The sequence below is a fragment of the Platichthys flesus genome, chromosome 21 (assembly GCF_949316205.1).
Source record: "Platichthys flesus chromosome 21, fPlaFle2.1, whole genome shotgun sequence".
NCBI lineage: Eukaryota > Metazoa > Chordata > Actinopteri > Pleuronectiformes > Pleuronectidae > Platichthys > Platichthys flesus.
Genome location: NC_084965.1, coordinates 16095697 through 16123532, shown reverse-complemented (window position 1 = coordinate 16123532; position 27836 = coordinate 16095697). Strand labels below are relative to the sequence as shown.

General features: G+C 41.8%; 12 non-coding genes across 12 annotated transcripts; all 12 read left to right on the top strand.

Annotated features, from left to right (window-relative positions):
• The first annotated feature begins 4496 nt into the window (after nucleotides 1-4496).
• On the top strand, nucleotides 4497-4578 carry trnas-aga (transfer RNA serine (anticodon AGA)). The gene has a single exon. It is a non-coding gene; the product is annotated as a tRNA-Ser (tRNA).
• A 2659-nt stretch (nucleotides 4579-7237) lies between these two features.
• Nucleotides 7238-7309, top strand: trnaa-ugc (transfer RNA alanine (anticodon UGC)). The gene has a single exon. It is a non-coding gene; the product is annotated as a tRNA-Ala (tRNA).
• Nucleotides 7310-7959: 650 nt separating this feature from the next.
• Nucleotides 7960-8031, top strand: trnaa-ugc (transfer RNA alanine (anticodon UGC)). The gene has a single exon. It is a non-coding gene; the product is annotated as a tRNA-Ala (tRNA).
• A 561-nt stretch (nucleotides 8032-8592) lies between these two features.
• trnaa-ugc (transfer RNA alanine (anticodon UGC)) lies at nucleotides 8593-8664 on the top strand. The gene has a single exon. It is a non-coding gene; the product is annotated as a tRNA-Ala (tRNA).
• A 724-nt stretch (nucleotides 8665-9388) lies between these two features.
• trnas-aga (transfer RNA serine (anticodon AGA)) lies at nucleotides 9389-9470 on the top strand. Its single transcript has one exon. It is a non-coding gene; the product is annotated as a tRNA-Ser (tRNA).
• Nucleotides 9471-10866: 1396 nt separating this feature from the next.
• trnas-aga (transfer RNA serine (anticodon AGA)) lies at nucleotides 10867-10948 on the top strand. Its single transcript has one exon. It is a non-coding gene; the product is annotated as a tRNA-Ser (tRNA).
• A 233-nt stretch (nucleotides 10949-11181) lies between these two features.
• On the top strand, nucleotides 11182-11263 carry trnas-aga (transfer RNA serine (anticodon AGA)). The gene has a single exon. It is a non-coding gene; the product is annotated as a tRNA-Ser (tRNA).
• Nucleotides 11264-17385: 6122 nt separating this feature from the next.
• On the top strand, nucleotides 17386-17467 carry trnas-aga (transfer RNA serine (anticodon AGA)). Its single transcript has one exon. It is a non-coding gene; the product is annotated as a tRNA-Ser (tRNA).
• A 2177-nt stretch (nucleotides 17468-19644) lies between these two features.
• On the top strand, nucleotides 19645-19726 carry trnas-aga (transfer RNA serine (anticodon AGA)). Its single transcript has one exon. It is a non-coding gene; the product is annotated as a tRNA-Ser (tRNA).
• Nucleotides 19727-22415: 2689 nt separating this feature from the next.
• Nucleotides 22416-22497, top strand: trnas-aga (transfer RNA serine (anticodon AGA)). Its single transcript has one exon. It is a non-coding gene; the product is annotated as a tRNA-Ser (tRNA).
• Nucleotides 22498-23646: 1149 nt separating this feature from the next.
• On the top strand, nucleotides 23647-23728 carry trnas-aga (transfer RNA serine (anticodon AGA)). Its single transcript has one exon. It is a non-coding gene; the product is annotated as a tRNA-Ser (tRNA).
• A 2429-nt stretch (nucleotides 23729-26157) lies between these two features.
• trnag-ucc (transfer RNA glycine (anticodon UCC)) lies at nucleotides 26158-26229 on the top strand. The gene has a single exon. It is a non-coding gene; the product is annotated as a tRNA-Gly (tRNA).
• The last annotated feature ends 1607 nt before the right edge of the window (nucleotides 26230-27836 follow it).

The window sequence follows — 27836 nt, the reverse complement described above, 5'->3', positions numbered from 1 at the left end:
GGTTTGTTTGGATCGATTTGAAACTGATTTTGTGTTTATTAGTGTAGCAGTTGCTTAGTGTGAGTCATTCAATGTCTCCTCTGTCTGTATGTGTGGGTATGTGTACATGTGTGTGTGTGTGTGTGTGTGTGTGTGTGTGTGTGTAGTCTACAGTTAATAGGGCTGCATTTTGGTTAATTACCCTCATTGTGTGGACATTTTGGGGGTTAGGGATTGAATTATATCAATGAGTGTCATCACTACTATAGACAGGACAAGTGTGTGGTGTATGTGTGTGTGTCTGTGTGTGTATTTTGTCAAACGGGCAGCGGTCCACTGTGGATCCTCAGCTGCTCTGTCACTGTCAGATCTTGTCAGCAACCCAGCGGCGGCCCTGCCTCTCTGACGCTGACTCTGTCTCTGATGGGTTGCCAGATCCAGGGTGGTCCGAACGCCACAATCATCTCCCCCTTGTTCACTCTCGCTGTCAGGGGGATTTAGGGGCAATACTTCCCACCTCCTCTTCAATCTATCTATCCATCTTCTCTTTGTTATCCCCTCTGTGGCCACACATGCCAGTTGTGGAGCTGCCCTTTCCACTCATGTGTGACCAGCTGGCATTTCTTCAACTTTTCACTCTGCATGTGATGAAGGTTCAAACATTCTGTTTGCATGAGGTTCGTTTTTCCTCAACAGACACATAGCAACAGTGAGTATTTTAATTTAATAATTAGAAGCCATATGCGGTGAAACATGTCAGGAAAGAGTTTCATAGACGTGTGGTGCCCTTTAACTGCAGCCATCATTTCACATCCAGCTTGTAGTGTTACACAGCAATATAAATCTTTCCATCCATTATCTATACCGCTTATCCTGTGACGGTTGCAGGGGGAAGATGATGCCAATCTCAGCTACTGCGCCATATAAAATGCTTACATGAAGACAATGACACAATGAAATAAGCTGAAATAGAATTGTCATAATCTTTCTATGTATTAATTTACTGTCCAAATTCGATGACAAACATGTTGAATGGGAAGTAATTTATATATTTATTTATTTGATAACTCAATTATGAGTTTTTCATTAGGCTAAATGCATACTAAATGTATATATAACTAGACTGGCACTCAGTAGAGGGCATAAACTTGATTCTGAATTGTATTTGGATCTGGATTACACACACTGAATAAAATGAATCCCCTAAACATGTCGAATTGTTTTCATCAAAATCCATGAATTATTCCCGAAGAAAATGTTTAATAAATGCTGTATCTGGTATTGTTAAAGAAAGTGGATAAAGAGTTTCTGGTATCCCCACTGATACGAATCCACACCGAAATAGATTCTTTCTTGGGTCATACCCCAACCCTCAACAACGTCTCATGGAGCTCAGAATAGTTTTTTGCATTTTCCTGCAAAGTAAAACATTATCTCCTACGTGGAGACAACAAGGAATTATACATGACAGTGTGTGTAAATTATTTCAGTTTAACTCTTTGTGCGATATGTGTTTAGGCATTTGAAACCTTCCACGCAGAGGATTATTAGGGAGGATTACCTGTTTCACACGATACTGGAAGAGCACATGGTTTTCATTGTAACTTTGTTCCGACTCAACTAACATTTTACAGCCAGACTAAGACAATATTTGAATCTTGCAGCAGTAAAAAAGTCAAATTATAAAGAGAAACACTATTCTTGTCTCTTGTTCTTTCAAATGCTCAAAGCATATTACACATTATCATATCGTCAAATGAAATGTTTTGGTTTGCATCTACTTATCTTTATTTAACTGAACTTTATTTAACCGAATCAGAGGTTTTTCCTGAGCATCAGAGCTTCATGTCAGTTGTCTCCTGAGGACGGCTCAGCCTGTCAAACCAGTCATTGGCCAGTTATGTGGAAAGAAGTCGAGTCCAAGTCTGATGACCACACAACTGGAGGAGTATGCTTGTGGTCAGCGTGGCTCCATATCCAATGCACAACCCACAGGAACACGTGACATGAACACATGACCAATCAACAGTGGTCTACTGTACATGCTGCAGATACAGTGTGGACACTGGTATGAATAATTCCTTTGGATTAGTTCAGTGTCAGTGTAGCAGAGTGTAGGTGTGTGTGGGCAGTGAGTTGTAGAATGTGACAGGGGGCAGTCAATAGCATTCTCCGCTGGAAATCAAGCAGACACAAGGCCAAAGGAATCAAGACTGTAGATTGTATATAAAGTTGTACATGACAGCTCCTCAAAATGAGGCCAAAGCAATTTGAACGCCCCCTGGTGGCTGGCGGCAGTTTAGGTCACAAACCCACATGGCAACATTCCTTTCCAGGATATTTTGGCTTCTTATGCTCAAGCCATGAAATAACACCTAAAGTGTTCAATATTAAATAAATATGGCTGAAAAAGAAATAATCATATAATAACAACATTTCATAAACATGTTCCCATGAATTTGTGAAAGAATTCAACGTAATCTTAAAATAAATCTTATTTTTAATATAAAATGCTATTAAGTCCTGCTGTCTTGTATACTATAATGTACAATTTCAAACTTTCCTTTAATGAAATCTGCTTTATTTCTTGTTGTTTTATTTACCATTAACTGGGAAGCTGAAATAATTCTGACAAAATTCACAGCCCTGTTTGTCTGGAAAGGCAGAAAGAATGAATTGCAAGTAAATGAATGAGCTGAGTTGTAGTATGTGGAAATTTTCACAATTGAGTAACTTGTTTTGTCCATATATAAATGATTACTGAGCATGACCACATCCAAATAAAAGTGTTGTTTTATTTGATACATTCATGATTATGTGAAGAATGAAAATTACATCATATATGTTTAAAATAGGCATGTATAGCTCAAAGTGTTTGCTCATGTAGGTTAAATGGTAAAAGTGTCTTTACTTCAGGGAATAAAAACTCAGCGATGAGAAATGTACGATCGTAGCACCACATGACACAAACGCAATAACATGACATTTTCCTTTTTCCAGACTGGGGCTCTTATGTGGTTATGGGAGGATGTGAGTCGTTTGGGAATAGGAGTCATGCACGTTGATTTACAAAACTATTACTTATAGTGTTGGGGAACCACAATATTTTCTTTATGGGGAAAGTCCTTGAGCACCAACATGTATGCATGGACTGAAACTGCAGCAGACGTGTACAAGAGCAACAGGAAAACTCAGCAGAATGAACTGTATTTGAGTTTTCAGATTAGTGTATAAAGTTTAAGATATGGTGTTTTAACAGGACGAACCTGAGACATCCATCTCTCCAAACAGACACTGCTGACACGATAAGGTCTCCCCAGTTCATCCATAATTCATGGTCAAGCCAGTGGTGAATGGCTGGGAGGCCCAGTACTGTCTGTGGCCCACTGTTAGCCACACTGAATAATTAAAGACAGAGGTTTCCTCTCTGTTGCCATTTGGTAATTGACATATTTAGTGAGGCGGGGAAACAAAAGGGAAGGCTCTTGCAAAACAGCCGCTGACTGTGCAGGACCACATTCTGATCTTTCAGGAGTGCTGCTCTCAGTACCCACACGATGTGTTTGTGTAAAGTTTCCCAGCTGACCAGGCATTCGTGTTGCTCATCTGGGCGTACTTTCCCAAAGTGAGGTAATGTTTTTCAGTCCGCGCTGCCAAAACGCTCTGTGCAAATCAGTTTGCAATGTCATTTCTAGTGGGGTTGTTTTTGTGAGATTTCATTCCAGAAAACTGCCCCGTCCTTGGTTTTCTTCATTTGATCTTTGCCAGATGTTACCCTCACTCTGCAGGCAGCCAAGACAAAAAAAACATCTCCTTCTCCTTAACAGAGCAACATGCTAGCCATGAAGGAGACCAAACGAAGAAAAGAAAAACGGTGTCTGATTTTTGGCCTCATGTGAGAGACAGGGTGGAGGAGAAGAATGATGATGTCAGTTACATTGGGTTGGATGTCGTCCACCTCAGGCCCCTCGACACCTCTCTCATTGAGATGCTGGAAACATTCTGTCAAATTCCTCTGTGGAAAGACAACAGTGGTTTTACCAACAGCTGGTTCTCTGCAGTGAGCCGACACACACTGGAGCTCTAACATCTTGTGGAGGGACAAATTGTGTAACACTGAGGACCTACGTCATAGGCGGTGGAGCCATCCTGCTACTGCCCAATGTGCAACGAACATAAACAAGATACAAACATTTCCTCTGGATACACTTTGGACGTCATTCATCAATAGCTTCTTAGGTTTTTTCTTAAATTCGTTCTTGAGAAATTTCTTGTGAAAACTCTACATCATATGAAGAACCACATACAAAAAAAGATTAAGTGTCAAGTGTTAAAGTAATCAAGTATGTGTATGTTTGCTCTGTTCTTACATTGGCTTGGTAACAGGTTGCTTGTTTAGGTTGCTTGCCAATTTCACTGACTGCCGTGTTATTTGCACTCTACAAGTCTTTCAGGGTGCCGGTATCAACAACTATGCCCATGTTTGTAGATAAAACAGACAAAGTTACTCAAATACAGTTGTCGTGGCCGAGTGGTTAAGGCGATGGACTAGAAATCCATTGGGGTCTCCCCGCGCAGGTTCGAATCCTGCCGACAACGTAATGCCCCTTTTAGGCCTGATGGGCTGATCCTCTGGGGTTCTCCCTATCCAAATCAACAATTACACAGCATGTACAGCAAAAAATAGACATAAGGGTAAAATCAAACTTAGATGTCAAGATTTGATGATACACATCACCATATAAGAAGAACATAGGTGTTGTTAACGTGGACATGCAGAGTCTGTATAATGTTTACAAACCAAGCATTAAAGTTAACTTGTTCTAAAGTGTTTCAGGTGAAGAGATTGAAATTGATATTGAACCCTGAGGTCACATCGGACTCTACTTTACATGAAAAAAAAGGTGTATAACATTGTAAACATTTATTTGCCACATTTTTAAGCAATAAGATTAAATTAGATAGAACTTTATTTATGCACACATCAGGGAAATTCACTTGTTAAAGCAGCAGGTCAGAATGAGGCAGACAAGAGAATAAAGAAATATTAAAAGGACAATGGGATAGGAATAATTGATTTAGAAGTTAAAATAAAAATAAATAAGAAAAATTATATATATATAAGAAAATACTGTGTGTACAGTATTCTACAGTATACAGTATTCTGTACACACAGGAGGATTTGTGCGACACACAGGATGAATTATACATGGCAAGTAAGATAATATTTTTTACTTAAGAGTGATACGGTTGTACATAAAACAAAAAATTTGCAGTTTTAACAGTTTAATGTTGCTTAGGTGTTTTAAAATACAATGATTCTCTCACATATTGAGTATGTTTTTTACCAACTTAAGTTTTTTAAACTGATGTTCATTAATATGCTCTGTCCCTATCAAATAAATAAATCAAACCAAGACCCCGAGTCTGCAGTAGCTACATGGAACTGAGCCAACAGATCCACTGCTCGACACATGAGCTTGTCCCTCTAGGACGCATCAAAATGTATATAATATAATGTGTAATGTACCATTAATACTAGACTTAATATCCATTATATAAATTAAATATTATGGATCTAAGTCTTTACTGGTAAAAAGTGAAAAAACATATAACTTCCTTTTACTGTCAATCACTGATACTGATGTTACATTAAACAATGTGACCACTAGGCGGCGACACAATAAAACACTAACGGTCCCGTGTTGAAAAAGCTCGAACGTGCTCTTCGTACCGACCTGCGCACAAAGATGTAGTTCAAGTGGCAGCAAGTAAAGAAACTAGTAAGCGAATACATTTACAGCCGAAAACAAGGAGGAGGAGTCGGGATCCCGTGGAGTGAATGGACAAGAACCTGAGCTGGTCCACAGGTGAGCACAGTGCAGAGAAAGGTCAGCAAGCTAATGTTAGCAGGTTGTACCCCCCCCCCCCCCCCCCCCCCGCAACGTCAGCTAGCCAACATAGTAAGCTAGTTTTAGCCGCTAAAGTTAGCTAGTTTTGGCCGCTAACGTTAGCTAGTTTTAGCCGCTAACGTTAGCTAGGTTTAGCCGCTAACCAGCATACGTTAGCAGGTTGAAGTACGTGGCCGCGTTGTGTGGCTTTAAGGATGCTCTGGGGCATAGAAACGTTTCGCTTCACCTGGCTGGAAAGAGGTTAGAGTGACTCCAACTAATTGAAGGCCATCTTCCAATAGTCTAACAATTTATCCATAACTGATAAATAAACAAAAATGGGGAGAGACAACTGGAAAATGTCAATTAATTACAGTAATAATTGGTAATAACAGTTCATCTTGTTTTATATATTTGTCGAACAGATTTTAGACAAAAATATACATACAAAGTTTATATATGGACACACAAAATTAAGACTTAGAATACAAATATGTTTTTAAGTGGAATTGCATGTTTTTTTAAAGCTTGTAAACAGGGTAGAGTTGTCACTACTCTTAGTATGTGTGTGTCATGAAAATAACTCATCACCACATGGACAGATTTACACTAACCTTTGACGGACTATTACTTTTTGAGCTGATGGGTCAAAGGTCAAGATCAAGACCCTCCTCACAATGTCTCAAGGACAGTTTCTAGTATTACCCTATAGACACCACAAGGTCGAACTCTTACTCTTTGAACCATGCTGCACTGTGTATGTGTTTTGTGTTTTGCACTGTACAAAGATGTGTTTTTTTAACTTTTTCTTAACTATTATCAAAACTGTTTTTATAGTGCAGGAGATAGTGACGTTATAGAAGTCATGAAGGTCAACATATACAGTATATGAGCAGAAAAAAATATTTACAGGATATTTCCACAAATAAGATCATATGATAAGTGACATTGTGCAGATGTCACACAGAAAATGTCAGAATATGATGTGACCTGGCATTATAAGTAGTGCATTTCTGTGAGACCAGATAGGTAGTCTGGACCCTATAGATACATTTAATAACAGATAAATAGATAACTTTCTGTTCAAAAGTTCAGTGTGTAGGATTAGTTCTGGAATATGATGGTTTAGTAGAATTTTGCAACTAACTTTACATTCCTTGCCTCACCCACATATGTGATTGTCTACTACTGCCATCTTGTGGCGCTTTTCTTATTGCGTTATACACCGTCAGAAGGAACATTCATGTTCATAGTGTGTATAAATGACTTTTTTTTAGTTTATAATCTTAGTTTATATGCGTTTTACGTCTTTTTCTATTTACGTATCTGCACTTTATACTTGCTTTTTGTGGCTGATATGACCATGTGGGGATGTAGCTCAGTGGTAGAGCGCATGCTTTGCATGTATGAGGCCCCGGGTTCAATCCCCGGCATCTCCAGGTTTTTCTTGACTGAAAATCGTCTTTACTATGCTAGCTTAAAGTTACACTGTGCAACTTTTTTACCTGTCCTTTAGCTTTAAAATTAGTTTCATTGTCCACAGTCTTGAAATAAATTTAGAATTTCTGTGCAGAGATGGAGCTCAAATTCTGAAAACTACTAACACCCAAAATACCATACCTAAAATAAAATAAATAAAAATAAAAAAGATCAAAACTAAAATATGAAAAAAAAATTATAATACATATTCCAAATTGATGAAAATAACAGTCGAATCAGTATAGCAAGATATTGAATTTAAAAAAAAGGGGTTAATAGTTTTTGTAATGGAGTTAGTTTGAAGATATTTTTCTTTTAGAATTCCTATCTTGGTCAATAAAGTGGGCTACACCGGATTGGCTAGTTTACTGTTTTTCTATTGACTTGAAAGTGATGTGGTCATTTTCATATATGAAAAAGAACTTAACATTGAACAGAGTACCATACATGTTGTATATGAAATGGGCAAAGTGCACATGCTTTAGCATTAAGATAACAATCACTCGCCGACCGGATAAGTAATCTGTGGAGAAAATGGCCTTAGATTTGCTGATGCCATGATTTGTCCACTCTTTCTGTCGGTATTTGGTTATCAGTGTAGTGCTATAAAGGGGATGTAGCTCAGTGGTAGAGCGAATGCTTTGCATGTATGAGGCCCCGGGTTCACTCCCCGGCATCTCCAATAAGTTTTTATGTTTGAACAGAAGTGATAGTATTATCTTCTATCTGGCTGTCAATTAAAACATATTAAAATATATACTGTGAACATGGTATTGTGGTATATAAATCCCATATCATGGTCAGCACAGTAGCCCAAAGTGTTGTATTGACTGTTTTGACATCCAAACTGTCAGCATGAAGGAAAGGATGGGGGCTTGTAAAGGTTGCTTGTTTAGGTTGTTTGCCATATTTATAGAGTGCAATCTAAAGACTGGCGAAGAGAAAAAAATAGATTAAATTCATGTGCCATGTCCAAGCTGCCCTCAGCTCCTACCTGTTGTCACCTCTGAAGGTCTTCTTCTTCTCATTAAGGATGTCTTTGATGTCTTTTGTCAAACCATGGCTTATTATTTGGCCAACAGCCGACAGTCCTCTTTTGGACAGTGCAATCCAAACAGAAATGTATATAATCTGTGATGCACTCTGTAAACTCATCAATGTCCTGCCTGTGCATTTCACAGAGTGCATACCAGTCGGTCACCCTCAAAACCACTTGCAGTGCCTAATCAGAATGTGTTAACATGGGGATGTAGCTCAGTGGTAGAGCGCATGCTTTGCATGTATGAGGCCCCGGGTTCAATCCCCGGCATCTCCAGAAAACTTTTATGTTTGAACAGAAGTGCTAGTGTTAGCTGCTATCTGGCTGTCTATTAAAATATATACTGTGAACATGGTATTGTGGTATATAAATGACTTATCATGGTCAGCACAGTAGCCCAAAGTGTTGTAGTGACTGTTTTTACATCCAAACTGTTAGCATGAAGGAAAGGAAGGTGGCTTGTAAAGGTTTCTTGTTTAGTTTGTTTGCCTTATTTATAGAGGCCCATATTTTGAAGTGCACTATAGACATCCATGTCCAATTTTTTTCAATTGTAAACAACCAGATTTGTAGAATCTGGATGTCGTGGCCGAGTGGTTAAGGCGATGGACTAGAAATCCATTAGGGTCTCCCCGCGTAGGTTCGAAACCTGCTGTTATGTCCCCACCCAATACTGCACTAGAACCACATCTAGTGTTATCAAAAGGCAAAGTGAAGATTTAAATGCACAGTTAATCACAACATTGACAGTCTAATATCCTCTCATTGCTCCTTACCATTCAAAGTTATTTCTAAACATTCTATGTTTTGTTGTGGTTTAGTGGTGAGCATTAATACATAAATTGTTTTAGCAGACTTGGGTTTTTAGATCTACAAGGCAATGAAACCCTTTGCATGTAGCCCAGACAAATACCATGATACTTTTTCCTGTGAAGGACACATCAGCATCCTGATGTAGAATGTCCATGGAATTCTAGAACACAAACACACCATAAATTCAGTTGTCGTGGCCGAGTGGTTAAGGCGATGGACTAGAAATCCATTGGGGTCTCCCCGCGCAGGTTCGAATCCTGCCGACAACGCAGAAATCTTTTTCTGCGTGATGTTTTGATATTTTTTTGCGTTGGAACTTCTCTTTTGTTCTGCCTCTCGACCGTCACTCAGCAACACCACATTGTTTACTCCAGCGATCAGCTGATGGTGCTGAAGCCGGCCGGCTTGGCGACTGGGAAAGCGGACATCCATGCTGAGCTTTGGAGGAAAACTCAACAGGTTTGGGAGGAAAATTATCGGTGAGGAGGAGGAAGAGAGCCAGGTTTGCTAAACGAAATGGATATGTGGAGAAGAGGAGATATAAGCCGTATCCCTCCTCTCACAAAATGGACAACGTGAGATCACTAGGGAACTTCATGGACGAGCTGAAAGCATTAGCCAGGAGACAAAGGGGGTACAGGGACTGTAGTCCAATGATTTTGTCGGAGTCATGGCTACACAGGGACGTTCCCGACCAAAATGTTAACATCGATGGATATCAGTCCAGCGGTGTTAACACTTAGGCCTATTAAGCACTGTAGCACTATTTTGAGGTGACAGACTTGGATGCACTCTGTGAAATGCACGGGCAGGACATTGATGAGTTTACAGAGTGCATCAAAGATTGTATAATTTCTGTGTGGACTGCACTGCCAAAATGAGGACTGTCTGCTGTTGGCCAAATAACAAGCCATGGTTTGACAAAAGACATCAAGGCAATCCTTAATGAGCAGAAGAAGACCTTCAGAGGTGACTATAGGTAGGAGCTGAGGGCAGCTTGGACATGGCCAATGAATTTAATCAATTTTTTTCTCTTCGGCAGTCTGTCCCCAAACACCAATCTCCCCCCTCCCCCTGAGTGTCCCTTAAATTGCAGTGAGGCCCCCCCCCCCACCTTATACCTCTTCTGGCTCACAAGTTGACTGTCTTCTTCCTGATGACTCCAGCCCTCTTCCGCCCCAGCCTGCTTCCTCTATGGTGTCCTTCACACCTCACCATGTTAGAAGATAGCTGAGGAAACTCCACTCATGCAAGTGGCGCAAAAAACCTGTGCCCCCCAGCCCTGTGGAGTGCTTCACCGTGTCTTCAACATGAGCCTGACTCTCGTACCTGTTCCTGTGTGTCCCAGGGGCTCCAAGGACTACAAACCGCTGGCTCAGGCCCATGGTCAGGCCACACTTCGATCCCCTCTAGTTCGCCTACCAGCCCCGGTAAAAGGTCTTGTCAATTTAAAATGTAATATACGTTGTTATTCTGAAGATCCTCTGCAATAGTTTGATAATTTGTTAACCACCAGCAGTTGTCAGGGATCACCAGCAGATGTTAGGGACATACCATCAGTTTTGTATCTCAACGTCATCAAGTTTTGGCAGTACTATAAGACTAACAAATACAAGCCCTATTATGTCCTTTATTTTGAAAAACATGAATGAGTAATCTTTGTAAGTTGTCGTGGCCGAGTGGTTAAGGCGATGGACTAGAAATCCATTGGGGTCTCCCCGCGCAGGTTCGAATCCTGCCGACAACGAAGAACTTTTTTTCTATGTTTGAGTGTTAAGAATCCACCCAATCCCGCAATATAACCACTTTATGTTTTGTTGTGGTGTACTGGACAGCATCAATACATCAATTGTTTTAGCAGACTTGGGTTTTTAGGTCTACATGGCAATGAAACCACGATACCTTTTCCTGTGAAGGACACATCAGCATCCTGATGTAGAATGTCCATGGTCAGGAACAACACAAACCCCCAAAAAGGCAGTTGTCGTGGCCGAGTGGTTAAGGCGATGGAATAGAATTCCATTGGGGTCTCCCCGTGCAGGTTTGAATCCTGCTGACAACGTAGAGCTCTCTTTCGTGTGTCAGTGTACTGAATCCACCCAATACTGCACTAGAACCACATCTAGTGTTATCAAAAGGCCAAGTGAAGATTTAAACACAACATAGACAGGCTAATATCCTCTCATTGCTCCTTACCATTCAAAGTTATTTCTATATTTTGTTGTGGTTTAGTGGTGAGAATTAATACATAAATTGTTTTAGCAGACTTGGGTTTTTAGATCTACATGGCAATGAAACCCTTTGCAGGTATCAATCAATCAATCAAATTTTATGTGTATAGCCCATATTCACAAATTACAATTCATCTCATAGGGCTTTAACAGGATGTGACATCCTCTGTCCTTAACCCTCAGCAAGGGTAAGGAAAAACTACTAAAAACCCTTTTAACAGGGTAAAAATATGTAGAAACCTCAGAGAGAGCCACATGTCAATCAATCAATCAAATTTTATTTGTATAGCCCATATTCACAAATTACAATTCATCTCATAGGGCTTTAACAGGGTGTGACATCCTCTGTCCTTAACCCTCAGCAAGAGTAAGGAAAAACTACAAAAAACCCTTTTAACAGGGTAAAAATATGTAGAAACCTCAGAGAGAGCCACATGTGAGGGATCCCTCTCCCAGGACGGACAGAAGTGCAATAGATGCCACGTGCAGGAGAACATCATCAATAATCAAAGTCTCTAGCAGCATTGATGAAGCACAGTCCATGCTCAGCAACCATCTAGACCACGATCCACCATCCAGACCAGACGCCACTTCAGTCCTCAGTCACCGTCCACCGCCGCCCACCAGGAGGACCCATCACAAGCCACCACTGCGGTCCTGGTCCACCGCCCGTGCCCAATGCCAACGCGACACAGGGTCCGCCACCAGCACCACGATCAGCCCACATGACTCAGAATCCGCCACACTGGATCCAACACCGCGACCCCCGGTGCGCGATCCACAAACCGTAATCCATGGTGCGGCCACAGAGGCCCTGGATCTGCGGGTGATAAAGCAAAGGGATTCCGGGGAAGGGGGATAGGGATGGAGAAGAGGAAGGAGAAGCTGGAAAGAGAAGCTCCGTGTGTCATGTGTCATAAAATAGAACAAGTAACGTTCTGGCGCACTAATTAGCTCTAACTATAAGCTTTATCAAAAAGGAAGGTTTTGAGCCTACTTTTAAACGAACAGATGGTGTCTGCCTCCCGAACTGAAAGTGGTAGATTATTCCACAGCCGAGGGGCTTGATGGCTAAAAGCTCTGGCTCCTACTCTACTTTTAGAGAATTTAGGGACGACAAGTAGGCTTGAATTCTGGGAGCGGAGTGCTCTAGTGGGTTTATAAGGTATTAACAGCTCTTTAAGGTATAAAGGCGCTATATTATTAAGGGCCTTGAAGGTGAGGAGGAGAATTTTAAATTCTATTCTAGATTTAACTGGAAGCCAGTGTAGCGATGCTAATATTGGAGAAATGTGCTCTCTTCTCTTTGTTCTCGTCAGGACACGTGCTGCAGCATTTTGGACAAGCTGTAGAGTCTTTAACGACTTCCTGCTGGAGCCTGATAATAATGAATTACAATAGTCCAGTCTCGATGTAACAAAGGCGTGGACTAGTTTTTCTGCATCTTTTTGTGAAAGGAAATGTCTAATTTTTGAAATATTACGCAAGCGGTAAAAAGCGGTCCTAGAAATTTGTTTTAAGTGACTATTAAAGGATAAATCAGGATCGAAGATCACTCCCAAGTTCCTGACTGTTTCATTGGAAGCAAGGGCAATGTCGTCTAGCGCAGCTATATCATTAGATAATGCATCTCTAAGGTGTTTGGGGCCAAGTATTATAACCTCTGTTTTGTCTGAGTTTAATAAGAGAAAATTGCGGGTCATCCAGGTTTTTATGTCCTTGAGACATGTTCGAAGTTTAGTTAATTGATTACTTTGTTCAGGTTTTATTGACAAATATAACTGGGTGTCATCCGCATAGCAGTGGAAATTTACCGAGTGTGTCCTGATAATGTTTCCTAGTGGAAGCATATATAATGAGAATAAAATTGGGCCGAGCACAGAGCCCTGTGGAACAACATGATTAACTTTGGTGCGCACAGATGACTCATCATTAATTTGCACAAATTGGGAGCGATCAGAAAAATACGATTTAAACCAGTTAAGGGCGGTTCCATTAATGTTAATTAACTGTTTTAGTCTTTGTAATAAAATTTGATGGTCAATTGTGTCGAATGCTGCACTGAGATCTAACAGAACGAGGACAGACACAAGTCCCTGATCTGAGGCTATTAAAAGGTCATTAGTGACTTTTGCCAAGGCTGTCTCTGTACTGTGATTGGCTCTAAACCCCGATTGAAAGTCTTCATATATATTATTTTCCTGGAGAAACTCACACAGCTGATTGGCTACCACTTTTTCTAAGATTTTAGAAATGAAGGAGAGGTTAGATATTGGTCTGTAATTGGCTAAAACCTCTGGGTCTAGGGTGGGTTTTTTGAGTAGGGGTTTGATGACAGCTATTTTAAAAGACTGTGGTACATAACCTGATGATAATGACAGATTGATAATGTTAAGTAACGAACTATCAATTAGGGGCAGAATGTCTTTAAGTAAGTTGGTAGGAATGGGATCTAAGATACAGGTTGTTGGTTTAGAACCTGAGATTAATTTGGTAAACTGATCACGGGTGATCAGAGAGAAGCTGTCTAAGTCATGGGTAGGATTCTCAGCCGTTTCTGAGATCTCTGTTGTTGGGAGGGTATTAGTGCCAATTGAGGGCAGGAGATGGTTGATTTTATTTCTAATAGTTTGAATTTTATCATTAAAAAAGGTCATAAAGATATTGCTATTTAGGGATGGAGGAATACTGGGTTCGGTGGAGGTGTGACTCTCTGTCAGCCTGGCTACAGTGCAGAAGAGAAACCTGGGGTTATTTTTATTCTCTTCTATTAGTTTTGAATAGTAGGCGGCTCTTACTTTGTGGAGAGCCTTTTTATATTCTTTAACACTATTCTTCCAGTCTATGAGGTTTTCAACATTGTTGCTGGAGCGCCACTTCCTTTCTAGTTTTCTTGATAATTGTTTTAACTCATTTGTCTGGGAATTATACCACGGAGCTAATTTACTATGTTTGACATTTTTCTTTTTTAGAGGCGCTATTGAGTCTAATGTTAATCGTAATGAGTCTGCAGAGCTATCGACGAGGTGGTCGATCTCAATGGAGCTCAGGGTTTTAAAGAATTTGTTGTTTATATCTACTGCTAATACGGGTTTAAATGTAATTGGGATTATTTCCTTAAATTTAGCTACAGCACTATCAGGTAGACATCTAGAAAATGAATTTTTTATTAGTGGCATATATTCAGTTATTGAAAAATTAAAGGTTATTAAATTATGGTCTGATAGAACTGGATTGCGCGGAAGGACTGTTAAATTTTCAATTGCGACACCGTACGATAATACAAGGTCAAGTGTGTGGTTACCACAATGAGTAGGTTTGTGCACACACTGACTGAAACCAATAGAGTCTAGTATTGAAATAAATGCTACGCTAAGGCAATCTTTATTATTATCAACATGAATATTAAAGTCACCAACAATAATAATTTTATCGGTCTTTAGGACTAAGTTTGATAAAAACTCAGGGAATTCCTTTAAAAATTCAGTATAAGAACCTGGGAGCACGGTAAACTACGGCAAATATGATTGGCTGTTGGTGGTTCCTGGATTGGCGTGGAAGACTAAGAACCAGAAATTCAAATGACTTGTAGCTGAGTTTAGGTTTAGGATTAATTGATAGACTGGAGTTAAAAATAGCAGCAACTCCACCTCCTCGCCCAATTTCTCTAGGAACCTGTGAATTGATATGACTGGGGGGAGTAGATTCATTTAGACTGACATAATCATCAGGATGCAGCCACGTCTCAGTGAGGGACAATAAATCTATGTTGTAATCAGAGACTATTTCATTAACTAAAAGAGCCTTTTTTTCCAGTGATCTAATGTTTAAAAGACCACATTTAAAAGTCTGGGTTTCCTGTATTGTTTCAGAGGTTGTTTTAATTTGTATTAAATTTTTGTGTGGAGTTCTCGCTCTATTATTGTTTAATTTCAATAATTTAATCGGACGGTGAACAGACACAATCTCTATGGGGTTTTGTGACTGATCCAGAGGGAGCGCAGAGAAGTGTTTAGCACTGCAGCTCTGATTCCTGGTCCCAACTATGGGTTGTCATGTTATAGACTTAGTAATATTCCTAGATAAGAGAGCTGCTCCATCCCAAGTGGGATGAACGCCGTCTCTCCTAACAAGACCAGGTTTTCTCAAAAAAGTTAGCCAATTATCTATAAAGCCCACGCCGTTTACAGGACACCACCTCGACAGCCAGCGGTTAAAAGACAACATGCGGCTAAACATGTCATCACCTGTTGTATTAGGGAGCGGGCCAGAGAAAACTACTGTGTCCGACATCGTTTTAGCAAAAGCACACACCGACTCAACGTTCAATTTAGTGACCTCCGACATACGAAGCCGGGAGTCGTTGCTGCCGACGTGAATTACGATTTTATTGTATTTACCTTTTTTAGATTTAGCCATTAACTTAAGTTTAGATTCGATGTCGCCGGCTCTGGCCCCTGGGATACAATTAACTATGGTCGCTGGTGTCGCTAACCTGACGTTTCTCAGAACCGAGTCGCCAATAATCAGAGTTTGTTTATCAGCGGGTGCCTCGCTGAGTGGAGAGAATCTATTTGAAACGTGAGCTGGTGGCTCTTTAATCGTGGGCTTTCTAAGTCTAGCACTATGCCCCCTCTGGAACGTCACCCATCTGCCCTGGGCTCCCGGCTGCACGGGACTAGTCTGGGGACAGCTCGTTAAGGCTAAGCTACGTGCTAAGCTAGGCTGGGAGAGGGACATGTGAGGGATCCCTCTCCCAGGACGGACAGAAGTGCAATAGATGCCACGTGCAGGAGAACATCATCAATAATCAAAGTCTGTAGCAGCATTTGATGAGGGTAGACATCCCGAAGGACAACCCCCAACATGACATGCCAAGCAGTCCCGCTGCAAGCACAGTCCATGCTCAGCAACCATCTAGACCACGATCCACCATCCAGACCAGACGCCACTCCAGTCATCAGTCACCGTCCACCGCCGCCCACCAGGACCCATCACAAGCCACCACCGCGGTCCTGGTCCACCGCCCGTGCCCAATGCCAACGCGACACAGGGTCCGCCACCAGCACCATGATCAGCCCACATGATTCAGAATCCGCCACACTGGATCCAAATCCGCGACCCCCGGTGCGCGATCCACAAACCGCAATCCATGGTGCGGCCACAGAGGCCCTGGATCTGCGGGTGATAAAGCAAAGGGATTCCGGGGAAGGGGGATACGGATGGAGAAGAGGAAGGAGAAGCTGGAAAGAGAAGCTCCGTGTGTCATGTGTCATAAAATAGAACAAGTAACGTTCTGGCGCACTAATTAGCTCTAACTATAAGCTTTATCAAAAAGGAAGGTTTTGAGCCTACTCTTAAACGAACAGATGGTGACTGCCTCCCGAACTGAAAGTGGTCGATTATTCCACAGCCGAGGGGCTTCATGGCTAAAAGCTCTGGCTCCTACTCTACTTTTAGAGAATTTAGGGACGACAAGTAGGCTTGAATTCTGGGAGCGGGGTGCTCTAGCGGGTTTATAAGGTACTAACAGCTCTTTAAGGTAAAAAGGCGCTATATTATTAAGGGCCTTGAAGGTGAGGAGGAGAATTTTAAATTCTATTCTAGATTTAACTGGAAGCCAGTGTAGCGATGCTAATATTGGAGAAATGTGCTCTCTTCTCTTTGTTCTCTCGTCACGTGCTGCGGCATTTTGGACAAGCTGTAGAGTCTTTAACGACTTCCTGCTGGAGCCTGATAATAATGAATTACAATAGTCCAGTCTCGATGTAACAAAGGCGTGGACTAGTTTTTCTGCATCTTTTTGTGAAAGGACATGTCTAATTTTTGAAATATTACGCAAGTGGAAAAAAGCCGAGACAAATAGCATGATACTTTTTCCTGTGAAGGACACATCAGCATCCTGATGTAGAATGTCAATGTAAATTTAGAACACAAACCCACCATAAATACAGTTGTCGTGGCCGAGTGGTTAAGGCGATGGACTAGAAATCCATTGGGGTCTCCCCGCGCAGGTTCGAATCCTGCCGACAACGCAGAACTCTTTTTCTGCGTGATGGTCTGATTATTTTTTTGCGGTGGAACTTCTCTTTTGTTCTGCCTCTCGACCGTCACTCAGCAACACCACATTGTTTACTCCCGCGATCAGCTGATGGTGCTGAAGCCGGCCGGCTTGGCGACTGGGAAAGCGGACATCCATGCTGAGCTTTGGAGGACTGTTTGGAGAGGAAAATTAGCGGTGAGGAGGAGGAAGAGAGCCAGGTCTGCTAAACAAAATGGATATGTGGAGAAGAGGAGATATAAGCTATATCCCTCCTCTCACAAAATGGACAACGTGAGATCACCAGGGAACTTCATGGACGAGCTGACAGCGTTAGCTAGGAGCCAAAGGGAGTACTGGGACTGTAGTCCAATGTTTTTGTCGGAGTCATGGCTACACAGGGACGTTCCCGACCGAAATGTTAACATCGATGGATATCTGTCCATTGGTGTTAACACTGAGGCCTATTAAGCAATGTAGCACTATTTTGAGGTGACAGACTTGGATGCACTCTGTGAAATGCACGGGTAGGACATTGATGAGTTTACAGAGTGCATCACAGATTGTATAATTTCTGTGTGGACTGCACTGCCAAAATGAGCCTTCAAGAGTGAGGACATTGATGGTTTCAGACTGGCTAAATACTCGTTTGGCAATGAGATTAAGGAGGCCAAACGACAGTATTCTAAGAAGCTGGAACAACAGTTTGCAGCCAACGACTCCTCGTCAGTCTGGAAGGGCCTTCGAGTGATCACCGGCTGCAAGACCAAATCCCACCACTCTGTGGAAGATCTCCAACTCGTGAACGACCTCACTGAGTTTTACTGCAGATTCGAAAGACAATGGACCAGTTCAAACCCGACCCCTCACTCTCAACTTCCCCACACAGCTATCACACCTCTTCTTCCCAGCCTGGACAAAGACACTGGCCCCCCCCCACACAAAATGGCCCAAGACTGCCCCATCTCCCCCATCACACCTCTCTCAATTCAGGAGAGAGATGTAATTAAGCTCCTGAAGAGACTGAACCCCCGTAAGGCAGCTGGACCAGACGCTATCTCCCCCTCCACAGTAAGGCACTGTGCGGATCAGTTGTCTCCAGTATTCACGGACATCTTCAACACCTCACTGGCTGAATGTGTTGTACCCGCCTGCCTCAAAACATCCACCATCATCCCCGTTCCCAAGAAGCAGAGGATCACAGGCCTTAATGACTACAGACTAGGGATGCACCGATCCGATATTTGTATCGGTATCGGTACCGATATTGAAGAAATTTCTAGATTGGGTATCGTGACAATGGGCCGATCCATATCGGCTGATCTATTCAGTGTAATTCTATGGTGTGCGCTGTAAGTAATTCAGTACATTTATATCTGTTTGTTTTAAAAAAAATAGGAAAGAAATGTTTAAGTCAAGTCTCATGATCCCACTCTTTTCCCCCCCAATTCTATATTGTTGTTTTATGTTGTTTTTATATTGCTGTTTTTATATTGTTGTTTTATGTTCAGTGCACCAACGAAGGACACCAAGGCAATTTCTGAACACCAATCTTCCCCCTCCCCCTGAGTGTCCCTTAAATTGCAGTGAGGCCCCCCCCCCTACCTTACACCTCTTCTGGCTCACAAGTTGACTGTCTTCTTCCTGACGACTCCAGCCCTCTTCCGCCCCAGCCTGCATCCTCTTTAGTTTCCTTCACACCTCACCATGTTAGAAGACAGCTGAGGAAACTCCACTCATGCAAGTGGTGCAAAAAACCTGTGCCCCCCGGCCCTGTGGAGTGCTTCACCGTGTCTTCAACATGAGCCTGAGTCTCGATCCTGTTCCTGTGTGTCCCAGGGGCTCCAAGGACTACAAACCGCTGGCTCAGGCCCATGGTCAGGCCACACTTGGATCCCCTCCAGTTCGCCTACCAGCCCCGGCTAGGACGTTTTTACTAAAAGGTGTTGTCAATTTAAAATGTAATATACGTTGTTATTCTGAAGATCCTCTGCAATAGTTTGATAATTTGTTAACCACCAGCAGTTGTCAGGGATCACCAGCAGATGTTAGGGACATATAATCAGTTTTGTATCTCAACGTCATCAGGTATTTGGCAGTACTATAAGACTAACAAATACCAGCCCTATTATGTCCTTTATTTTGAAAAACATGAATGAGTAGTCTTTGTAAGTTGTCGTGGCCGAGTGGTTAAGGCGATGGACTAGAAATCCATTGGGGTCTCCCCGCGCAGGTTCGAATCCTGCCGACAACGGAGAACCCTTTTTTTACGTGTGAGTTAAGAATCCACCCAATCCTGCACTAGAACCACATCTACAGTTATAAAAAGGAAAACAGAAAACATGAAGATTTGAATACACAGTAAGACACAACTTTGACATGCTAACAACCTGTCATCTCTTCTTATCATTCAAGGTTATTGCTATACACTTTATGTTTGGTTGGAGTGTACTTGTAAGCATTAATACATCAATTGTTTTAGCAGACATGGGTTTTTAGGTCTTCAGAATCAGAATCAGAAGTATTTTATTGCCAAGTAGGTTTACACCTACAAGGAATTTGCTCTGGTTATGGTGCATACAATGAACATAGAAACATAAAACACAATAAATATGACATACATAGGAAAATCTATAAAAAAAATAGAAAACCACTAAATATTGACTCACTGTTTACTTCTTATTTACTCATTTTTTTCCAATATTTATACAACGTAGCATTTATTTTGACATTAACATTTCTGAATAAAAATATATGAAAGATAAAAGATATAAGAAGTGAAATAAAAAGTAAAGTGCAAAACAGTAAACAGTGTCCGATTGCAATATGCAATGTAATACAGTATAATATAATATGAGATAATGTGTTAATTTATTAATTTAACACATCGTTGAGGTGTGGTGGTGGAATAAAAGTCAAAGTCAGGTGGGGGTCCCGGGCTTTGTTGATGAGGCCAACGGCAGCCGGGAAGAAGCTGGTCTTGTGGCGGGCGGTTTTGGTCCTGATGGACCGCAGCCTCCTGCCCGAGGGAAGAGCCTCAAAGAGTTTGTGACCCGGGTGGGAAGGATCAGCCACAATCTTGCCTGCACGCCTCAGGGACCTAGAGGCAAACAGGTCCTGTAGAGATGGCAGATTGCAGCCGATTACCTTCTCAGCCGAACTGATGATACGCTGCAGCCTCCTTTTGTCGTTTGTGGTCGCAGCAGCGAACCAGATGGTGATGGAGGAGGTGAGGATGGACTCGATGATGCAGGTGTAGAAGTGCACCATCATTGACTTTGGCAGGTTGAATTTCTTCAGCTGCCGCAGGAAGAACATCCTCTGTTGACCTCTTTTGGTGAGTGAGCCAATGTTCAGCTCCCATTTGAGGTCCTGGGAGATGATGGTGCCCAGGAAGCGGAAGGTCTCCGCAGTGACGACTGGGGCGTCTCTCAGGGTGATTGGGGTGGGTGGGGCTGGATTCCTTCTGAAGTCCACAACCATCTCCACTGTTTTCAGCGCGTGGAGCTCCGGGTTGTTCTGGTAACACCAGGTCACCAGATGGTCAATCTCCCACCTGTAAGCGGAGTCATCCCCATCGGAGATGAGCCCAATGAGGGTGGTGTCATCCGCGAACTTCAGGAGTTTGACAGCTTGGTGACTGGAGGTGCAGCTGTTGGTATACAGGGAGAAGAGAAGAGGTGAAAGAACACCGCCTTGAGGGGAACCGGTGCTAATAGATCTGTATTCAGAGACATACTTACCCAGCCTCACGCGTTGCCTCCGGTCAGACAGGAAGTCTGTGATCCACCTGCAGGTGGAGTCAGGCACACTCAGCTGGGAGAGCTTCTCCTGTAGCAGATTCAGGATGATAGTGTTGAAGGCAGAGCTGAAGTCCACAAACAGGATCCTGGCGTAGGTTCCTGAGGAGTCCAGGTGCTGGAGGAGGAAGTGTCAGGCGTGTTGGTTTATCCTAAATATGAGAAGATGAGCCGAACTCGGTTTGTTCAATCAAGTATTTATTTAGAAAGCAATGAAAGGTATCAATCAGCAAAGCAATGGGCATCCAACAAGTCGCATCAGAACACGAGACCCATCAGAACGCATCAAACAGCCGGCGCCTGTCTATTTCATAACAGTAGATCTTGGTTCTTCCTCCTCGAAAGTGCGCAGGCGTAGGCCATCCTCTTGGTATTAGAATAAGGAAGTGACAAGGAGCTACTCCCAAGGCCTTGACACATTTGATGGCATGTGGGCCAATGGTGTTGACAATTGGAGAAAAGATTATTGTGTTCTTGCTATATCAAAACAATATTCTGTTTGTACAGACATTCAAAACAATTTAACCAAAACAACGAAACACATTCTGGCACTAACACATTCTAATTTCAAGATTAAACACTTGGAAGGAAAAGGTTATTTATTAATCATTTGTATAGAAGGCATTATATCTGGCTCAAACTGCTTCTTTCTTTATTCATTTACAGTTCAGTCAGACAGAGACTATAGGTTAAATATTGAAATCCTAACAGAAGTGAAGGGCCATGTTGACTGCATCGTCTACAGACCTGTTGGCTCTGTAGGCAAACTGCAGGGGGTCCAGGAGAGGGTCAGTGATGGCTTTGAGGTGGAACAGCACGAGGTGCTCAAATGCCTTCATCACCACAGAGGTCAGGGCGACGAGTCTGTAATCGTTGAGTTCAGCGATCTTGTATTTTTTGGGGACAGGGATGATGGTGGAGGTCTTGAAGCAGGCTGGTACGTGACATGTCTCAAGTGAGGTGTTAAAAATGTCAGTAAACACCGGAGACAGCTGATTTGCACAGTGCTTCAGTCTTCATGGCATTGAAACCCTTTGCATGTAGTCCAGACAAATACTATGTTACCTTTTCCTCTGAAGGACACATCAGAATCCTGAAGTAGATTGTCCTTTTTTTAGTTAATACAAACCCAATTAAAATGTGGTTGTCGTGGCCGAGTGGTTAAGGCGATGGACTAGAAATCCATTGGGGTCTCCCCGCGCAGGTTCGAATCCTGCCGACAACGCAGAGATCTTTTTCTATGTATATGTGTTAAGAATCCACCAAGTCCTGCACTAGAACCACATCTACAGTTATTAAAAGGTAAAGTGAAGATTTGAAAACACATTAACATTACATAATTTAACTGACGCTTTCATCCAAAGTGACTTACAATTAATGCATTCAACCATGAGGGCACAAATCCAGAACAACAATCATCAAGAAAGTACAATTTCTTAAAAAAAAAAGAAAAAGAAAAACTACAAAGGGCTAAGTATTTCCCATCTAAGTGCTACTTAATTGTTACTTTCAAATTCGTATTCAAGGTAAAGTCGGAAGAGGTATGTTTTTAATTTGTGGCGATAGATGTGTAAACTTTCTGATGACTGGATGTCGATGGGGAGCTCATTCCACCACTTAGGAGCCAGGACCACAAACAGTCGTGATTTTGATGAGGGTTTAGCCCGGAGTGAGGGAGAAACAAGCCGATTGACGGGCCGGGGTGTACCGTTTGACCATGTCCTGGATGTAGACTTGACCTGATACGTTCACAGAAGGGGAGTATTGCGAGTGAACTTAGTTAGGTTAAAAACCAGTCGAGCTTCTGCATTCTGAATGAGCTGCAGAGGACGGATGGCCATAGCAGGTATACCTGCCATGAGGGAGTTACAATAGTCTAGGCGTGAGATGACCAGGGCCTGGACCAGATTCTGCACCATCTTCTGAGTGAGAAGGGGGCGTATTCTCCTAATGTTGTACAGCATGAATCTACAGGAATGTGTTGTTACGGTAATGTTGGCAGTAAGGGAGAGATGGCTGTCGAGTGTCAGGCCCAGGTTCTTAGCAGTCTGATTGGGGTTAACACGGAGTGGTCAAGGTTAATAGTGGGAGAGTCTTTCCCTGGGAGGAAAAGTAGTTCAGGCTTGTCAAGGTACATTTTCAAGTGGTGTGCAGACATCCACTGAGAAATGTCAGAGAGAGATGGTGTACAGAGAGAAGAGGAGAGGACCCAGGACGGAACCTTGATGGACCCCAGTAGTGAGAGGACAAGGTTCAGACACAGATCCTCTCCAAGTTACCCTTTGAGTGCAGGATTATGATGTGCAGGACACATCATAATCCTGAAGTAGAAGTGTCCATGTTGATATACAACACAAACCTCACTGAACCTGAAGTTGTCGTGGCCGAGTGGTTAAGGCGATGGACTAGAAATCCATTGGGGTCTCCCCGCGCAGGTTCAAATCCTGCCGACAACGCGTCAGCATTTTTCAGAGTCAGCGAACCTGTGATCTTGAACTAGTTCAGTTTAAGTGCGAACTGGCTCAACACTGCAAACAACTATTGGACGACAGTCAGCATTGAAAGGCAGAAGAAGTAGGACTGGATCATTACACTCCTGGGACCAATCCTGCATGAGACTGCGTTTTGGCCCGCTTTTCTCATTGTCATACAGACACAGAAACAGAGAAATATATCAATTGAAATATACATTTCTGTATTTATTTATATATTTACCTACTTATTTATTTATGCATTTATTTTGTATTTATTTATACTTACGTCATGTATCGTCCTCCATAGCAAGATGGTACAATATCCTTGAGGACAAGATCTGTTTCAAACTTTAGTCATCCCGGTCATGGTATTTTTAGAAGTTGTACGACTGTACAAAGGCATCTAAACTTACTTTGCTTGTTTTTCAAGATGTTTCACCTCTTCTTCAGTTTTAACTGACGGAAGGGACGTTTCAGGTATGTAACTGCTGTTGATCTGTGTCTTCGCTGAGAGTTGTTATGTCAAGAGGCAGGTCATTGAAACCCTTACCAATTAGTGGGTTGTTGGGGTACCCTATTTCAAGATGTGAATGGCTGTTGATATATTTTAAGCCCAATTCATGCTTCTGCATCGAAGCTGCGCTGTTGGGCAAAATGTCGTTCAACTTTGAATGCTCAGCCTTGTGTGTAGGCTACATGCATACCGTTCGATGCAGAAGCATGAATTTGGCTTAAGTCACAGACCCACCATGCTAATGTGTGAGTGTAGGACTACAGTTTAGGTGGGGGGAAGTTGGTGTCTTAAACCACCTACTCTGCTAAATAATAGTTTTTCCAGTCTGACAGAGATGGCGTCTATCACTCCCCTTTCTAACCATCTGTCTTTTCAGGCCAAATACTTACATTGCCATCTTCATATGAATGTCTCTTTAGGTGAAAGAAACCTAACTTTCATTGCAGTTTTTTATGTCCTGCTAACAATGTCTGAGTGTTCTGAGCTGCGGAAGGCAAAAGAAATGTAAAAACGTCTCCTCTAAATGAAACAACTGAGGTGTAAGTTAAATAATATCGAAGACATACAGTCTGTTAAAGCATTTTTCAGTTCAGTGTGTATGTATGTTTGCATTTGTTAGTGTTATGCTCCAACTTTTGAATTTGCTTTCACATACAAAGCAGTTGTAAACTCCCTCTCCTCTCCCAAGTGTGTCTTCCACATTTGATTTACTCAGCAGCATTGGTTTTCTCAACTAAGCGATGGTGGTATAGTGGTGAGCATAGCTACCTTCCAAGCAGTTGACCTGGGTTCGAATCTCTTTTAAACTATACATCCAAACTATACAATAAAAAATTTGACAACATTTCTAAAGATTCAAAAAATACCTGACAGCCAAAAAAAATCCTGAGCTTACCTGCATACATTTAATTAGCAATGAGCACTTTCTTATAACAAAGTAATACCATGCTGTAGAGGCCAAAGTTGGAGAAAAAGAAATAGGTCTGCTGCATACAGGTATCTATGCAACAGTTGACCCTATAGACAGGGCAATTTCTGCAGTCAGTAGTTGACTGCTGACCGCACAGCAGGTGAAATCTCTATAATGCTTCAGTACATAAAAGACAAAATATGGTCCCTCAAAAATCCTGTAATTGACCATATACATTGCTCCTGTCTATTCTGTCAAGCAGCCTTAACCCAGTGAGCAATGGTGAGTGATGTCGCTTCACCACACATATGCAAGAGAGAGTTTTATCCGCTGCTACCAGCAGATGGTAGCAGCCGTCTGCCACATTTACTGTGAACTAGTGAATCGTGTAAGTGCTGGTGAGATTCAGACCGCATTCACAGCAGAGCTCTGAACAACCCACTCATATGTGATGTATTTAGAGAGAGGAGGAGTTGATCAGAGAGGAACACTTCACACAATTAAAAATCATGGGTTTCCCTGATGCAAAATTAGTAGTAGATACTACTACCCATGACTAATTTATAACATTTAAAAGTAATGTAGCAGAGAGCTTCTTTTAAACTTTATTCTCACCTCATCTTTGTGACTGAGCTGGTAGCTATGGAATTCATGAAAAAATGAATCGGTGGAAGTCTCCCATTGCAGCTTTATATCCTGTTAACAATGTCTCACTCTTCTGAGCTGTGGAAGGCAAAATAAATGTTCACATTTGTCCTCTACCAGGCACAACTTAGGCGTCAGGAATATGATACCGAAGATATGAAGTCAATTACAGCTTTTTTCAGTTCAATGTGCTTTGTTTGCATTTGTAAGTGTAACTCTCCAACCTTTGGATTGGCTTTCACACAAATAGCAGTTGTAATGGAGTCATGAGCTCCCTCTCCTCTCCCAAATTCCTTGTCTTGCGTACATTGCCAACTCAGCAGCATTCCTTTTCTCAACTAAGCGATGGTGGTATAGTGGTGAGCATAGCTGCCTTCCAAGCAGTTGACCCGGGTTCGATTCCCGGCCATCGCAGAATCTCTTTTAAATTATCCATCCAAATTAATAAATCAATGTTATGGAAAACTTCAGAATTCAGTCTAAATCAGTGCTGTGCTGTACTGTAACTGCTGGTATATTTCAGTTAATCTCTGGCATCTTTGTGTAGTTTAAGTCAGACATCAACTTTGTCTAACCATTAACATAATCGGGCTTTGTCACATGTGAGCAGCGGAAATGAATGACGTGATCACAAAGACAAATTCCTTGTCTTGCGTACATTGCCCACTCAGCAGCATTACTTTTCTCAACTAAGCAATGGTGGTATAGCGGTGAGCATAGCTGCCTTCCAAGAAGTTGACCCGGGTTAGATTCCCGGCCATCGCAGAATCTCTTTTAAATTATGTATCCATATTAATAACTCAATGTTATGGCAAACCTCAGAATTTAGTCTAAATCAGTGCTGTACTGTCACTGCTGGTATTTTTCAGTTAATCTCTGGCCTCTTTGTGTAGTTTAAGTCAGACATCAACTTTGTCTGACCATTAACATAATCAGGCTTTGTCACATGTGAGCAGCGGAAATTCATGATGTGATCACAAAGACACTGTACATGAGAAGCATTTTTTAAATTACTACTGTCACTCAATCTAAGGTCGCTTCTTACAATACTTACTTAATTTTCAAAAATGACCAATACGCACTGCTCACACATTGTCAACATGAATGAACATTACAAGTTTAATATGAAGAAGACAGTTATTTCAGACCTTTATTATCATTTATTAAATTATATCCAACTGTACAGACACCTAATAAACTATTCACTCAGCGCATAGCATTCTGTATTTTTGTGAAAAGTAATCCCATGGTTGATGGTCTTTATGCAGGGTCAAAAAAATACAATAAAAAAGTAGGGCAAAATTTCTAAAGATTAAAAAATACTTGACAAAGCCATAAAAGAGGCTGAACTTACCTGCATACGTGTGAAAACACATTTAATTAGCAATGAGCACTTTCTTAAAACGAAGCAATACCCTGTTGTAGTGGCCAAAGTTGGAGATAAAGAAATAGTTCTGCTGCATGTGGGTATCTATTTAACAAAATTACTACCCTAGTTGACCCTATAGACAGGGCAATGTCTGCAGTCAGTAGCTGACCGCTGACCGCAAAGCAGGGGTAATCTCTATAAAAAGCTGCAGTACATAAAAGACAAGATATGGTCCCTCAATAATCCTGTAATTGACCATATACATTGCTCCTGTATATTTGGTCAAGCAGCCTTAACTCAGTGAGCAATGATGAGTGACATCGCTTAACCACAAGTATGTAAGAGAGAGTTGTATTCGCTGCTACCAGCAGATGGTAGCAGCCGTCTGCCACGTTTACTGTGAACTAGTGAATCGTGTAAGTGCTGGTGAGACTCAGAGGCAACCGCATTCACAGCAGAGCTCTGAAACACCCACTCATACGTGATGTATTTAGAGAGAGGAGGAGTTGATCAGAGAGGAACACTTCACACAATTAGAAAACATGGGTTTCCCTGATGCAAAGTTAGTAGTAGATACTACTACCCATGACTAATTATAACATTTAAAAGTAATGTAGCAGAGAGCTTCATTAAAACTTTATTCTCACCTCAT